At 44.8% G+C, this 14,639-nt stretch overlaps 15 non-coding genes across 15 annotated transcripts; 10 read left to right on the top strand and 5 right to left on the bottom strand.

Annotated features, from left to right (window-relative positions):
- Window positions 1-589: 589 nt before the first annotated feature.
- Window positions 590-728, bottom strand: LOC128750358 (U4 spliceosomal RNA). Its single transcript, XR_008413159.1, has one exon. It is a non-coding gene; the product is annotated as a U4 spliceosomal RNA (small nuclear RNA).
- Window positions 729-1,549: 821 nt separating this feature from the next.
- trnas-aga (transfer RNA serine (anticodon AGA)) lies at window positions 1,550-1,631 on the top strand. Its single transcript has one exon. It is a non-coding gene; the product is annotated as a tRNA-Ser (tRNA).
- A 275-nt stretch (window positions 1,632-1,906) lies between these two features.
- On the top strand, window positions 1,907-2,020 carry LOC128750305 (U5 spliceosomal RNA). The gene has a single exon (XR_008413108.1). It is a non-coding gene; the product is annotated as a U5 spliceosomal RNA (small nuclear RNA).
- Window positions 2,021-3,421: 1,401 nt separating this feature from the next.
- On the bottom strand, window positions 3,422-3,560 carry LOC128750357 (U4 spliceosomal RNA). Its single transcript, XR_008413158.1, has one exon. It is a non-coding gene; the product is annotated as a U4 spliceosomal RNA (small nuclear RNA).
- Window positions 3,561-4,381: 821 nt separating this feature from the next.
- trnas-aga (transfer RNA serine (anticodon AGA)) lies at window positions 4,382-4,463 on the top strand. Its single transcript has one exon. It is a non-coding gene; the product is annotated as a tRNA-Ser (tRNA).
- A 276-nt stretch (window positions 4,464-4,739) lies between these two features.
- Window positions 4,740-4,852, top strand: LOC128750312 (U5 spliceosomal RNA). Its single transcript, XR_008413115.1, has one exon. It is a non-coding gene; the product is annotated as a U5 spliceosomal RNA (small nuclear RNA).
- A 1,390-nt stretch (window positions 4,853-6,242) lies between these two features.
- LOC128750350 (U4 spliceosomal RNA) lies at window positions 6,243-6,381 on the bottom strand. The gene has a single exon (XR_008413151.1). It is a non-coding gene; the product is annotated as a U4 spliceosomal RNA (small nuclear RNA).
- Window positions 6,382-7,203: 822 nt separating this feature from the next.
- On the top strand, window positions 7,204-7,285 carry trnas-aga (transfer RNA serine (anticodon AGA)). The gene has a single exon. It is a non-coding gene; the product is annotated as a tRNA-Ser (tRNA).
- Window positions 7,286-7,561: 276 nt separating this feature from the next.
- On the top strand, window positions 7,562-7,674 carry LOC128750303 (U5 spliceosomal RNA). The gene has a single exon (XR_008413106.1). It is a non-coding gene; the product is annotated as a U5 spliceosomal RNA (small nuclear RNA).
- A 1,398-nt stretch (window positions 7,675-9,072) lies between these two features.
- On the bottom strand, window positions 9,073-9,211 carry LOC128750233 (U4 spliceosomal RNA). The gene has a single exon (XR_008413039.1). It is a non-coding gene; the product is annotated as a U4 spliceosomal RNA (small nuclear RNA).
- An 822-nt stretch (window positions 9,212-10,033) lies between these two features.
- Window positions 10,034-10,115, top strand: trnas-aga (transfer RNA serine (anticodon AGA)). Its single transcript has one exon. It is a non-coding gene; the product is annotated as a tRNA-Ser (tRNA).
- Window positions 10,116-10,391: 276 nt separating this feature from the next.
- Window positions 10,392-10,504, top strand: LOC128750294 (U5 spliceosomal RNA). The gene has a single exon (XR_008413097.1). It is a non-coding gene; the product is annotated as a U5 spliceosomal RNA (small nuclear RNA).
- Window positions 10,505-11,905: 1,401 nt separating this feature from the next.
- On the bottom strand, window positions 11,906-12,044 carry LOC128750356 (U4 spliceosomal RNA). The gene has a single exon (XR_008413157.1). It is a non-coding gene; the product is annotated as a U4 spliceosomal RNA (small nuclear RNA).
- An 822-nt stretch (window positions 12,045-12,866) lies between these two features.
- On the top strand, window positions 12,867-12,948 carry trnas-aga (transfer RNA serine (anticodon AGA)). The gene has a single exon. It is a non-coding gene; the product is annotated as a tRNA-Ser (tRNA).
- Window positions 12,949-13,223: 275 nt separating this feature from the next.
- On the top strand, window positions 13,224-13,337 carry LOC128750311 (U5 spliceosomal RNA). Its single transcript, XR_008413114.1, has one exon. It is a non-coding gene; the product is annotated as a U5 spliceosomal RNA (small nuclear RNA).
- The last annotated feature ends 1,302 nt before the right edge of the window (window positions 13,338-14,639 follow it).

The following is a 14,639-nucleotide window of genomic DNA, read 5'->3' as shown; positions in this document are numbered from 1 at the left end:
ACTTGCAATAGCTGGAAAGCGCTCAACTACAGTACCATGTACGGCGGAACGTATGAGCCGACTCCAATGGTAACCACAAACCAGGATACGCTGAACACAGCAAACAGCACCTCAAAGAAAAGGAGCATCAACAATTGAGCAAAGCCCCAATGGCTTTCATCAACACAAACCTTTAACTCATGGTGTCGTCCTCTGCAGCATGTGACGAGAAAAGGACAAACCGGGTACTTTTCTTTTTTTACATTCATAAAGATCCACTTTGGTTCACTGAAGAACTTCAAGGTTCTCTACCACATTTGACGTCAAAGTAGAGTTGGTGACCTGAAATAATGTAAAAATGTGTGCTCAGTGTTTTCATCGTACTGCGCGCTTGTGCGATCCCCAGTGGACTGAAACCTTTTATTTCTGTTTCAAGAGGGTTTTTGTCCAATACTGCGAAAACAGCGCAATGAAAAAGAATCGGACACAATCTTGAAGCGTTGGACGGTCGGAAATGGTCTTGCTAGATTACGATCACGTATCTCGGCAGGTTCTTATTTTGCAGAGGAGTCGGGAATTTTTGGATTTTGTTACATCAACAGCAAACATGTCCCCACAGAGACAGCAAAAATTGCCGTAACAACTGTATTTCAAGTCGTCAAGGCGGGGTATTGGGTAAAGTTTTCAACTAGCAATAATCGCGCCTCGGATAAACCTCATAGGCTACGATACTGCCACTGCGCAAAGCTGCTGCTTGAGTTGCTCAGATGAGGACCCATGTAATTACACGTTACATTACGTGATGGTTCCACAGAGCCACAACCACAAATGATGCTCAAGTATTCCCACCTGCATTCATAACACTCACACTGCTGTATTTTAGACATGACCGATGCAGCCATTTATGTACAGAGTGGAACTGAGTGGAAACAAATCTTGATTTGACATGGACTAAAAGAAATAGAGAAGCTAAGGAGCCTTACTGAGTCAGCCAAAAACACCATCACACCGCATGTTTGTAAATCCGGTATTGTCGAGTTCTCTATGTGAAAGTGAATGTTCCTTGACGGGAATCTGTGCAATGCCGTTCTTGTGTAAACTGTAGCTGCCTTCCAAGCAGTTGACCTGGGTTCAGTTCTCAGGCTTTGCCAATTGTTTTTGCCATCAAACCATGGATGGCAGAATATTTGTGCCTCAACTGTCAACACCAGAAATGTCCCATTTCGGCTGGACGCGGACGACCAACACATAGGTGTCAATGGGAAAAAATCAATCTCCGCCTCGCGTTGTTGGTAAGACTCGAAGCTACGGGGGAAATCCCCAATGGATTTCAGTTCCACGGCCTTCATCGCTCGTGCCTTCAGTGGATATGTGACTGGGCCGAAGAAACCAGTTCTGTGAATCACGATTGAATGGAATGGGGTACGTGCAGTGGCTGGGAATCGAACCCAGGTCAATTGCTTGAAAAGCAGCCATCATCATTGATGCTTGAAAGAAGACGGAGAGATGATGCGAACCGATTTCTAATCAACCAATAACAAAATGAATGATGAAGTGGCTGGCTTCCGGTGTTGTTGTGGCCGAGTGGTTAAGGCGATGGACTAGAAATCCATTGGGGTTTCCCTGCGTAGGTTCGAGTCCTACCAACAACGTGAATGGAGAATTTCTCGCCTTGTGACCTATGCGTCGCAGTCAGCTTCCAGAATTACCTGATGTTTGAAGCCCAAACAGCTTGAGCGTTGTGGACAAGCTGCTCATGGAGTTTAAGTTGCATCTCATTATCTTGTGTAGTACTTTTTGACGGATGACTTCGCTCCTTTATCTTCATTCCAGATGTTGTGAGACACGCACCGTGCAGAGGGCGCCACCATGACTTAAAGGTTGATGTGGAAGAATACAGCTCCTTCTCTGGTTCAGTGTCAGTAGTTCACTCATGTTTCTCTTCAGATCGTATAAATCTTTCGCCTTTTACTAAAGATTTCCGTGGAGAGGAACAACATGAGTTTTTTCTAATTTTTTGATGCTCTACTCTTGTAGGGCTTCTCGCAGTGTTCAATGTAACCTGACTGGTTAACGACTTTGGGTCACAAGTGCATCGTTTATGTGTATCCATGAAGTAGCACAGTTTGTTGTCTTACTTTAATTGAGCCATCACTCAATTTTTTTCAGAACAACATGTGTTCCTCGTCTCAAAGTGTCTCTCTTTTTGTTGTGATCCTCATTCTCATGTCTCTGTGACGTAATTGGTCAGCGCGTTTGGCTGTTGTTGGAATGGCTGGTGGTTAGAGACCACCTTGGGAAAAAGATCCACTTTGTATCCGTGACAAACCTCACGGTTAGTGGGGCAGGCGATCGGTTGGTGATTTCACAGTGCTGTCGGCCCGTACGGACTGGAATGTTTTATTTCTACTTTCAAAGGGTTTTACTCAATACTTTGAGGAAACTGCGTGGAAAGATCAGACCCTGCCTTTAATTGATGGACTGTCACGACATACAGTCCGGTAGAACTCTAATCAGCTGAAGACCAATGAAGTCTCACACACACTATGCTACGTGACGGTTCTACAGACCGATTCCCGGTGGACACAACGTCACGTCATTCAGCATATTCCGCCCCAAGACACAGCACGATTGCCATGTGACAGTTCTGCAGACTCAAAATAGCCAAAGCATCCGAAACACGAACCAACGTTGTTGGTAGGACTTGAAATTACGCCGGTACAAGTCAATGGATTTCAAGTCCATCGGCTTAACCACTCGGCCACAATAACATCTGGACGAGAGACGTTTTCAGTCATTTGTCAATTTGGAAATACTGAGTAGTACAGAAATTACGGTATGTCAGAAGAGTAGACTTGCAATAGCTGGAAAGCGCTCAACTACAGTACCATGTTCGGCGGAACGTATGAGCCGACTCCAATGGTAACCACAAACCAGGATACGCTGAACACAGTAAACAGCACCTCGAAGAAAAGGAGCATCAACAATTGAGCAAAGCCCCAATGGCTTTCATCAACACAAACCTTTAACTCATGGTGTCATCCTCTGCAGCATGTGACGAGAAAAGGACAAACCGGGTACTTTTCTTTTTTTACATTCATAAAGATCCACTTTGGTTCACTGAAGAACTTCAAGGTTCTCTGCCACATTTGACGTCAAAGTAGAGTTGGTGACCTGAAATAATGTAAAAATGTGTGCTCAGTGTTTTCATCGTACTGCGCGCTTGTGCGATCCCCAGTGGACTGAAACCTTTTATTTCTGTTTCAAGAGGGTTTTTGTCCAATACTGCGAAAACAGCGCAATGAAAAAGAATCGGACACAATCTTGAAGCGTTGGACGGTCGGAAATGGTCTTGCTAGATTACGATCACGTATCTCGGCAGGTTCTTATTTTGCAGAGGAGTCGGGAATTTTTGGATTTTGTTACATCAACAGCAAACATGTCCCCACAGAGACAGCAAAAATTGCCGTAACAACTGTATTTCAAGTCGTCAAGGCGGGGTATTGGGTAAAGTTTTCAACTAGCAATAATCGCGCCTCGGATAAACCTCATAGGCTACGATACTGCCACTGCGCAAAGCTGCTGCTTGAGTTGCTCAGATGAGGACCCATGTAATTACACGTTACATTACGTGATGGTTCCACAGAGCCACAACCACAAATGATGCTCAAGTATTCCCACCTGCATTCATAACACTCACACTGCTGTATTTTAGACATGACCGATGCAGCCATTTATGTACAGAGTGGAACTGAGTGGAAACAAATCTTGATTTGACATGGACTAAAAGAAATAGAGAAGCTAAGGAGCCTTACTGAGTCAGCCAAAAACACCATCACACCGCATGTTTGTAAATCCGGTATTGTCGAGTTCTCTATGTGAAAGTGAATGTTCCTTGACGGGAATCTGTGCAATGCCGTTCTTGTGTAAACTGTAGCTGCCTTCCAAGCAGTTGACCTGGGTTCAGTTCTCAGGCTTTGCCAATTGTTTTTGCCATCAAACCATGGATGGCAGAATATTTGTGCCTCAACTGTCAACACCAGAAATGTCCCATTTCGGCTGGACGCGGACGACCAACACATAGGTGTCAATGGGAAAAAATCAATCTCCGCCTCGCGTTGTTGGTAAGACTCGAAGCTACGGGGGAAATCCCCAATGGATTTCAGTTCCACGGCCTTCATCGCTCGTGCCTTCAGTGGATATGTGACTGGGCCGAAGAAACCAGTTCTGTGAATCACGATTGAATGGAATGGGGTACGTGCAGTGGCTGGGAATCGAACCCAGGTCAATTGCTTGAAAAGCAGCCATCATCATTGATGCTTGAAAGAAGACGGAGAGATGATGCGAACCGATTTCTAATCAACCAATAACAAAATGAATGATGAAGTGGCTGGCTTCCGGTGTTGTTGTGGCCGAGTGGTTAAGGCGATGGACTAGAAATCCATTGGGGTTTCCCTGCGTAGGTTCGAGTCCTACCAACAACGTGAATGGAGAATTTCTCGCCTTGTGACCTATGCGTCGCAGTCAGCTTCCAGAATTACCTGATGTTTGAAGCCCAAACAGCTTGAGCGTTGTGGACAAGCTGCTCATGGAGTTTAAGTCGCATCTCATTATCTTGTGTAGTACTTTTTGACGGATGACTTCGCTCCTTTATCTTCATTCCAGATGTTGTGAGACACGCACCGTGCAGAGGGCGCCACCATGACTTAAAGGTTGATGTGGAAGAATACAGCTCCTTCTCTGGTTCAGTGTCAGTAGTTCACTCATGTTTCTCTTCAGATCGTATAAATCTTTCGCCTTTTACTAAAGATTTCCGTGGAGAGGAACAACATGAGTTTTTACTAATTTTTTGATTCTCTACTCTTGTAGGGCTTCTCGCAGTGTTCAATGTAACCTGACTGGTTAACGACTTTGGGTCACAAGTGCATCGTTTATGTGTATCCATGAAGTAGCACAGTTTGTTGTCTTACTTTAATTGAGCCATCACTCAATTTTTTTCAGAACATGTGTTCCTCTTCTCAAAGTGTCTCTCTTTTTGTCGTGATCCTCATTCTCATGTCTCTGTGACGTAATTGGTCAGCGCGTTTGGCTGTTGTTGGAATGGCTGGTGGTTAGAGACCACCTTGGGAAAAAGATCCACTTTGTATCCGTGACAAACCTCACGGTTAGTGGGGCAGGCGATCGGTTGGTGATTTCACAGTGCTGTCGGCCCGTACGGACTGGAATGTTTTATTTCTACTTTAAAAGGGTTTTACTCAATACTTTGAGGAAACTGCGTGGAAAGATCAGACCCTGCCTTTAATTGATGGACTGTCACGACATACAGTCCGGTAGAACTCTAATCAGCTGAAGACCAATGAAGTCTCACACACACTATGCTACGTGACGGTTCTACAGACCGATTCCCGGTGGACACAACGTCACGTCATTCAGCATATTCCGCCCCAAGACACAGCACGATTGCCATGTGACAGTTCTGCAGACTCAAAATAGCCAAAGCATCCGAAACACGAACCAACGTTGTTGGTAGGACTTGAAATTACGCCGGTACAAGTCAATGGATTTCAAGTCCATCGCCTTCACCACTCGGCCACAATAACATCTGGACGAGAGACGTTTTCAGTCATTTGTCAATACTGAGTAGTACAGAAATTACGGTATGTCAGAAGAGTAGACTTGCAATAGCTGGAAAGCGCTCAACTACAGTACCATGTACGGCGGAACGTATGAGCCGACTCCAATGGTAACCACAAACCAGGATACGCTGAACACAGTAAACAGCACCTCGAAAAAAAGGAGCATCAACAATTGAGCAAAGCCCCAATGGCTTTCATCAACACAAACCTTAAACTCATGGTGTCGTCCTCTGCAGCATGTGACGAGAAAAGGACAAACCGGTTACTTTTCTTTTTTTACATTCATAAAGATCCACTTTGGTTCACTGAAGAACTTCAAGGTTCTCTACCACATTTGACGTCAAAGTAGAGTTGGTGACCTGAAATAATGTAAAAATGTGTGCTCAGTGTTTTCATCGTACTGCGCGCTTGTGCGATCCCCAGTGGACTGAAACCTTTTATTTCTGTTTCAAGAGGGTTTTTGTCCAATACTGCGAAAACAGCGCAATGAAAAAGAATCGGACACAATCTTGAAGCGTTGGACGGTCGGAAATGGTCTTGCTAGATTACGATCACGTATCTCGGCAGGTTCTTATTTTGCAGAGGAGTCGGGAATTTTTGGATATTGTTACATCAACAGCAAACATGTCCCCACAGAGACAGCAAAAATTGCCGTAACAACTGTATTTCAAGTCGTCAAGGCGGGGTATTGGGTAAAGTTTTCAACTAGCAATAATCGCGCCTCGGATAAACCTCATAGGCTACGATACTGCCACTGCGCAAAGCTGCTGCTTGAGTTGCTCAGATGAGGACCCATGTAATTACACGTTACATTACGTGATGGTTCCACAGAGCCACAACCACAAATGATGCTCAAGTATTCCCACCTGCATTCATAACACTCACACTGCTGTATTTTAGACATGACCGATGCAGCCATTTATGTACAGAGTGGAACTGAGTGGAAACAAATCTTGATTTGACATGGACTAAAAGAAATAGAGAAGCTAAGGAGCCTTACTGAGTCAGCCAAAAACACCATCGCACCGCATGTTTGTAAATCCGGTATTGTCGAGTTCTCTATGTGAAAGTGAATGTTCCTTGACGGGAATCTGTGCAATGCCGTTCTTGTGTAAACTGTAGCTGCCTTCCAGGCAGTTGACCTGGGTTCAGTTCTCAGGCTTTGCCAATTGTTTTTGCCATCAAACCATGGATGGCAGAATATTTGTGCCTCAACTGTGAACACCAGAAATGTCCCATTTCGGCTGGACGCGGACGACCAACACATAGGTGTCAATGGGATAAAAATCAATCTCCGCCTCGCGTTGTTGGTAAGACTCGAAGCTACGGGGGAAATCCCCAATGGATTTCAGTTCCACGGCCTTCATCGCTCGTGCCTTCAGTGGATATGTGACTGGGCCGAAGAAACCAGTTCTGTGAATCACGATTGAATGGAATGGGGTACGTGCAGTGGCTGGGAATCGAACCCAGGTCAATTGCTTGAAAAGCAGCCATCATCATTGATGCTTGAAAGAAGACGGAGAGATGATGCGAACCGATTTCTAATCAACCAATAACAAAATGAATGATGAAGTGGCTGGCTTCCGGTGTTGTTGTGGCCGAGTGGTTAAGGCGATGGACTAGAAATCCATTGGGGTTTCCCTGCGTAGGTTCGAGTCCTACCAACAACGTGAATGGAGAATTTCTCGCCTTGTGACCTATGCGTCGCAGTCAGCTTCCAGAATTACCTGATGTTTGAAGCCCAAACAGCTTGAGCGTTGTGGACAAGCTGCTCATGGAGTTTAAGTTGCATCTCATTATCTTGTGTAGTACTTTTTGACGGATGACTTCGCTCCTTTATCTTCATTCCAGATGTTGTGAGACACGCACCGTGCAGAGGGCGCCACCATGACTTAAAGGTTGATGTGGAAGAATACAGCTCCTTCTCTGGTTCAGTGTCAGTAGTTCACTCATGTTTCTCTTCAGATCGTATAAATCTTTTGCCTTTTACTAAAGATTTCCGTGGAGAGGAACAACATGAGTTTTTACTAATTTTTTGATGCTCTACTCTTGTAGGGCTTCTCGCAGTGTTCAATGTAACCTGACTGGTTAACGACTTTGGGTCACAAGTGCATCGTTTATGTGTATCCATGAAGTAGCACAGTTTGTTGTCTTACTTTAATTGAGCCATCACTCAATTTTTTTCAGAACATGTGTTCCTCTTCTCAAAGTGTCTCTCTTTTTGTCGTGATCCTCATTCTCATGTCTCTGTGACGTAATTGGTCAGCGCGTTTGGCTGTTGTTGGAATGGCTGGTGGTTAGAGACCACCTTGGGAAAAAGATCCACTTTGTATCCGTGACAAACCTCACGGTTAGTGGGGCAGGCGATCGGTTGGTGATTTCACAGTGCTGTCGGCCCGTACGGACTGGAATGTTTTATTTCTACTTTCAAAGGGTTTTACTCAATACTTTGAGGAAACTGCGTGGAAAGATCAGACCCTGCCTTTAATTGATGGACTGTCACGACATACAGTCCGGTAGAACTCTAATCAGCTGAAGACCAATGAAGTCTCACACACACTATGCTACGTGACGGTTCTACAGACCGATTCCCGGTGGACACAACGTCACGTCATTCAGCATATTCCGCCCCAAGACACAGCACGATTGCCATGTGACAGTTCTGCAGACTCAAAATAGCCAAAGCATCCGAAACACGAACCAACGTTGTTGGTAGGACTTGAAATTACGCCGGTACAAGTCAATGGATTTCAAGTCCATCGCCTTAACCACTCGGCCACAATAACATCTGGACGAGAGACGTTTTCAGTCATTTGTCAATTTGGAAATACTGAGTAGTACAGAAATTACGGTATGTCAGAAGAGTAGACTTGCAATAGCTGGAAAGCGCTCAACTACAGTACCATGTACGGCGGAACGTATGAGCCGACTCCAATGGTAACCACAAACCAGGATACGCTGAACACAGTAAACAGCACCTCGAAGAAAAGGAGCATCAACAATTGAGCAAAGCCCCAATGGCTTTCATCAACACAAACCTTTAACTCATGGTGTCGTCCTCTGCAGCATGTGACGAGAAAAGGACAAACCGGGTACTTTTCTTTTTTTACATTCATAAAGATCCACTTTGGTTCACTGAAGAACTTCAAGGTTCTCTACCACATTTGACGTCAAAGTAGAGTTGGTGACCTGAAATAATGTAAAAATGTGTGCTCAGTGTTTTCATCGTACTGCGCGCTTGTGCGATCCCCAGTGGACAGAAACCTTTTATTTCTGTTTCAAGAGGGTTTTTGTCCAATACTGCGAAAACAGCGCAATGAAAAAGAATCGGACACAATCTTGAAGCGTTGGACGGTTGGAAATGGTCTTGCTAGATTACGATCACGTATCTCGGCAGGTTCTTATTTTGCCGAGGAGTCGGGAATTTTTGGATTTTGTTACATCAACAGCAAACATGTCCCCACAGAGACAGCAAAAATTGCTGTAACAACTGTATTTCAAGTCGTCAAGGCGGGGTATTGGGTAAAGTTTTCAACTAGCAATAATCGCGCCTCGGATAAACCTCATAGGCTACGATACTGCCACTGCGCAAAGCTGCTGCTTGAGTTGCTCAGATGAGGACCCATGTAATTACACGTTACATTACGTGATGGTTCCACAGAGCCACAACCACAAATGATGCTCAAGTATTCCCACCTGCATTCATAACACTCACACTGCTGTATTTTAGACATGACCGATGCAGCCATTTATGTACAGAGTGGAACTGAGTGGAAACAAATCTTGATTTGACATGGACTAAAAGAAATAGAGAAGCTAAGGAGCCTTACTGAGTCAGCCAAAAACACCATCGCACCGCATGTTTGTAAATCCGGTATTGTCGAGTTCTCTATGTGAAAGTGAATGTTCCTTGACGGGAATCTGTGCAATGCCGTTCTTGTGTAAACTGTAGCTGCCTTCCAGGCAGTTGACCTGGGTTCAGTTCTCAGGCTTTGCCAATTGTTTTTGCCATCAAACCATGGATGGCAGAATATTTGTGCCTCAACTGTGAACACCAGAAATGTCCCATTTCGGCTGGACGCGGACGACCAACACATAGGTGTCAATGGGATAAAAATCAATCTCCGCCTCGCGTTGTTGGTAAGACTCGAAGCTACGGGGGAAATCCCCAATGGATTTCAGTTCCACGGCCTTCATCGCTCGTGCCTTCAGTGGATATGTGACTGGGCCGAAGAAACCAGTTCTGTGAATCACGATTGAATGGAATGGGGTACGTGCAGTGGCTGGGAATCGAACCCAGGTCAATTGCTTGAAAAGCAGCCATCATCATTGATGCTTGAAAGAAGACGGAGAGATGATGCGAACCGATTTCTAATCAACCAATAACAAAATGAATGATGAAGTGGCTGGCTTCCGGTGTTGTTGTGGCCGAGTGGTTAAGGCGATGGACTAGAAATCCATTGGGGTTTCCCTGCGTAGGTTCGAGTCCTACCAACAACGTGAATGGAGAATTTCTCGCCTTGTGACCTATGCGTCGCAGTCAGCTTCCAGAATTACCTGATGTTTGAAGCCCAAACAGCTTGAGCGTTGTGGACAAGCTGCTCATGGAGTTTAAGTTGCATCTCATTATCTTGTGTAGTACTTTTTGACGGATGACTTCGCTCCTTTATCTTCATTCCAGATGTTGTGAGACACGCACCGTGCAGAGGGCGCCACCATGACTTAAAGGTTGATGTGGAAGAATACAGCTCCTTCTCTGGTTCAGTGTCAGTAGTTCACTCATGTTTCTCTTCAGATCGTATAAATCTTTCGCCTTTTACTAAAGATTTCCGTGGAGAGGAACAACATGAGTTTTTACTAATTTTTTGATGCTCTACTCTTGTAGGGCTTCTCGCAGTGTTCAATGTAACCTGACTGGTTAACGACTTTGGGTCACAAGTGCATCGTTTATGTGTATCCATGAAGTAGCACAGTTTGTTGTCTTACTTTAATTGAGCCATCACTCAATTTTTTTCAGAACAACATGTGTTCCTCTTCTCAAAGTGTCTCTCTTTTTGTTGTGATCCTCATTCTCATGTCTCTGTGACGTAATTGGTCAGCGCGTTTGGCTGTTGTTGGAATGGCTGGTGGTTAGAGACCACCTTGGGAAAAAGATCCACTTTGTATCCGTGACAAACCTCACGGTTAGTGGGGCAGGCGATCGGTTGGTGATTTCACAGTGCTGTCGGCCCGTACGGACTGGAATGTTTTATTTCTACTTTCAAAGGGTTTTACTCAATACTTTGAGGAAACTGCGTGGAAAGATCAGACCCTGCCTTTAATTGATGGACTGTCACGACATACAGTCCGGTAGAACTCTAATCAGCTGAAGACCAATGAAGTCTCACACACACTATGCTACGTGACGGTTCTACAGACCGATTCCCGGTGGACACAACGTCACGTCATTCAGCATATTCCGCCCCAAGACACAGCACGATTGCCATGTGACAGTTCTGCAGACTCAAAATAGCCAAAGCATCCGAAACACGAACCAACGTTGTTGGTAGGACTTGAAATTACGCCGGTACAAGTCAATGGATTTCAAGTCCATCGCCTTAACCACTCGGCCACAATAACATCTGGACGAGAGACGTTTTCAGTCATTTGTCAATTTGGAAATACTGAGTAGTACAGAAATTACGGTATGTCAGAAGAGTAGACTTGCAATAGCTGGAAAGCGCTCAACTACAGTACCATGTACGGCGGAACGTATGAGCCGACTCCAATGGTAACCACAAACCAGGATACGCTGAACACAGTAAACAGCACCTCGAAGAAAAGGAGCATCAACAATTGAGCAAAGCCCCAATGGCTTTCATCAACACAAACCTTTAACTCATGGTGTCGTCCTCTGCAGCATGTGACGAGAAAAGGACAAACCGGGTACTTTTCTTTTTTTACATTCATAAAGATCCACTTTGGTTCACTGAAGAACTTCAAGGTTCTCTACCACATTTGACGTCAAAGTAGAGTTGGTGACCTGAAATAATGTAAAAATGTGTGCTCAGTGTTTTCATCGTACTGCGCGCTTGTGCGATCCCCAGTGGACAGAAACCTTTTATTTCTGTTTCAAGAGGGTTTTTGTCCAATACTGCGAAAACAGCGCAATGAAAAAGAATCGGACACAATCTTGAAGCGTTGGACGGTCGGAAATGGTCTTGCTAGATTACGATCACGTATCTCGGCAGGTTCTTATTTTGCCGAGGAGTCGGGAATTTTTGGATTTTGTTACATCAACAGCAAACATGTCCCCACAGAGACAGCAAAAATTGCCGTAACAACTGTATTTCAAGTCGTCAAGGCGGGGTATTGGGTAAAGTTTTCAACTAGCAATAATCGCGCCTCGGATAAACCTCATAGGCTACGATACTGCCACTGCGCAAAGCTGCTGCTTGAGTTGCTCAGATGAGGACCCATGTAATTACACGTTACATTACGTGATGGTTCGAAAGAGTCACAACCACAAATGATGCTCAAGTATTCCCACCTGCATTCATAACACTCACACTGCTGTATTTTAGACATGACCGATGCAGCCATTTATGTACAGAGTGGAACTGAGTGGAAACAAATCTTGATTTGACATGGACTAAAAGAAATAGAGAAGCTAAGGAGCCTTACTGAGTCAGCCAAAAACACCATCGCACCGCATGTTTGTAAATCCGGTATTGTCGAGTTCTCTATGTGAAAGTGAATGTTCCTTGACGGGAATCTGTGCAATGCCGTTCTTGTGTAAACTGTAGCTGCCTTCCAAGCAGTTGACCTGGGTTCAGTTCTCAGGCTTTGCCAATTGTTTTTGCCATCAAACCATGGATGGCAGAATATTTGTGCCTCAACTGTCAACACCAGAAATGTCCCATTTCGGCTGGACGCGGACGACCAACACATAGGTGTCAATGGGATAAAAATCAATCTCCGCCTCGCGTTGTTGGTAAGACTCGAAGCTACGGGGGAAATCCCCAATGGATTTCAGTTCCACGGCCTTCATCACTCGTGCCTTCAGTGGATATGTGACTGGTCCGAAGAAACCAGTTCTGTGAATCACGATTGAATGGAATGGGGTACGTGCAGTGGCTGGGAATCGAACCCAGGTCAATTGCTTGAAAAGCAGCCATCATCATTGATGCTTGAAAGAAGACGGAGAGATGATGCGAACCGATTTCTAATCAACCAATAACAAAATGAATGATGAAGTGGCTGGCTTCCGGTGTTGTTGTGGCCGAGTGGTTAAGGCGATGGACTAGAAATCCATTGGGGTTTCCCTGCGTAGGTTCGAGTCCTACCAACAACGTGAATGGAGAATTTCTCGCCTTGTGACCTATGCGTCGCAGTCAGCTTCCAGAATTACCTGATGTTTGAAGCCCAAACAGCTTGAGCGTTGTGGACAAGCTGCTCATGGAGTTTAAGTTGCATCTCATTATCTTGTGTAGTACTTTTTGACGGATGACTTCGCTCCTTTATCTTCATTCCAGATGTTGTGAGACACGCACCGTGCAGAGGGCGCCACCATGACTTAAAGGTTGATGTGGAAGAATACAGCTCCTTCTCTGGTTCAGTGTCAGTAGTTCACTCATGTTTCTCTTCAGATCGTATAAATCTTTCGCCTTTTACTAAAGATTTCCGTGGAGAGGAACACCATGAGTTTTTACTAATTTTTTGATGCTCTACTCTTGTAGGGCTTCTCGCAGTGTTCAATGTAACCTGACTGGTTAACGACTTTGGGTCACAAGTGCATCGTTTATGTGTATCCATGAAGTAGCACAGTTTGTTGTCTTACTTTAATTGAGCCATCACTCAATTTTTTTCAGAACAACATGTGTTCCTCTTCTCAAAGTGTCTCTCTTTTTGTCGTGATCCTCATTCTCATGTCTCTGTGATGTAATTGGTCAGCGCGTTTGGCTGTTGTTGGAATGGCTGGTGGTTAGAGACCACCCTGGGAAAAAGATCCACTTTGTATCCGTGACAAACCTCACGGTTAGTGGGGCAGGCGATCGGTTGGTGATTTCACAGTGCTGTCGGCCCGTACGGACTGGAATGTTTTATTTCTACTTTCAAAGGGTTTTACTCAATACTTTGAGGAAACTGCGTGGAAAGATCAGACCCTGCCTTTAATTGATGGACTGTCACGACATACAGTCCGGTAGAACTCTAATCAGCTGAAGACCAATGAAGTCTCACACACACTATGCTACGTGACGGTTCTACAGACCGATTCCCGGTGGACACAACGTCACGTCATTCAGCATATTCCGCCCCAAGACACAGCACGATTGCCATGTGACAGTTCTGCAGACTCAAAATAGCCAAAGCATCCGAAACACGAACCAACGTTGTTGGTAGGACTTGAAATTACGCCGGTACAAGTCAATGGATTTCAAGTCCATCGCCTTAACCACTCGGCCACAATAACATCTGGACGAGAGACGTTTTCAGTCATTTGTCAATTTGGAAATACTGAGTAGTACAGAAATTACGGTATGTCAGAAGAGTAGACTTGCAATAGCTGGAAAGCGCTCAACTACAGTACCATGTACGGCGGAACGTATGAGCCGACTCCAATGGTAACCACAAACCAGGATACGCTGAACACAGTAAACAGCACCTCGAAGAAAAGGAGCATCAACAATTGAGCAAAGCCCCAATGGCTTTCATCAACACAAACCTTTAACTCATGGTGTCGTCCTCTGCAGCATGTGACGAGAAAAGGACAAACCGGGTACTTTTCTTTTTTTACATTCATAAAGATCCACTTTGGTTCACTGAAGAACTTCAAGGTTCTCTACCACATTTGACGTCAAAGTAGAGTTGGTGACCTGAAATAATGTAAAAATGTGTGCGCAGTGTTTTCATCGTACTGCGCGCTTGTGCGATCCCCAGTGGACTGAAACCTTTTATTTCTGTTTCAAGAGGGTTTTTGTCCAATACTGCGAAAACAGCGCAATGAAAAAGAATCGGACACAATCTTGAAGCGTTGGACGGTCG

The sequence above is a fragment of the Synchiropus splendidus genome, chromosome 18, assembly GCF_027744825.2.
Source record: "Synchiropus splendidus isolate RoL2022-P1 chromosome 18, RoL_Sspl_1.0, whole genome shotgun sequence".
Taxonomy (NCBI): Eukaryota; Metazoa; Chordata; class Actinopteri; order Syngnathiformes; family Callionymidae; genus Synchiropus; species Synchiropus splendidus.
This window is presented reverse-complemented; position numbering and strand designations above follow the sequence as displayed.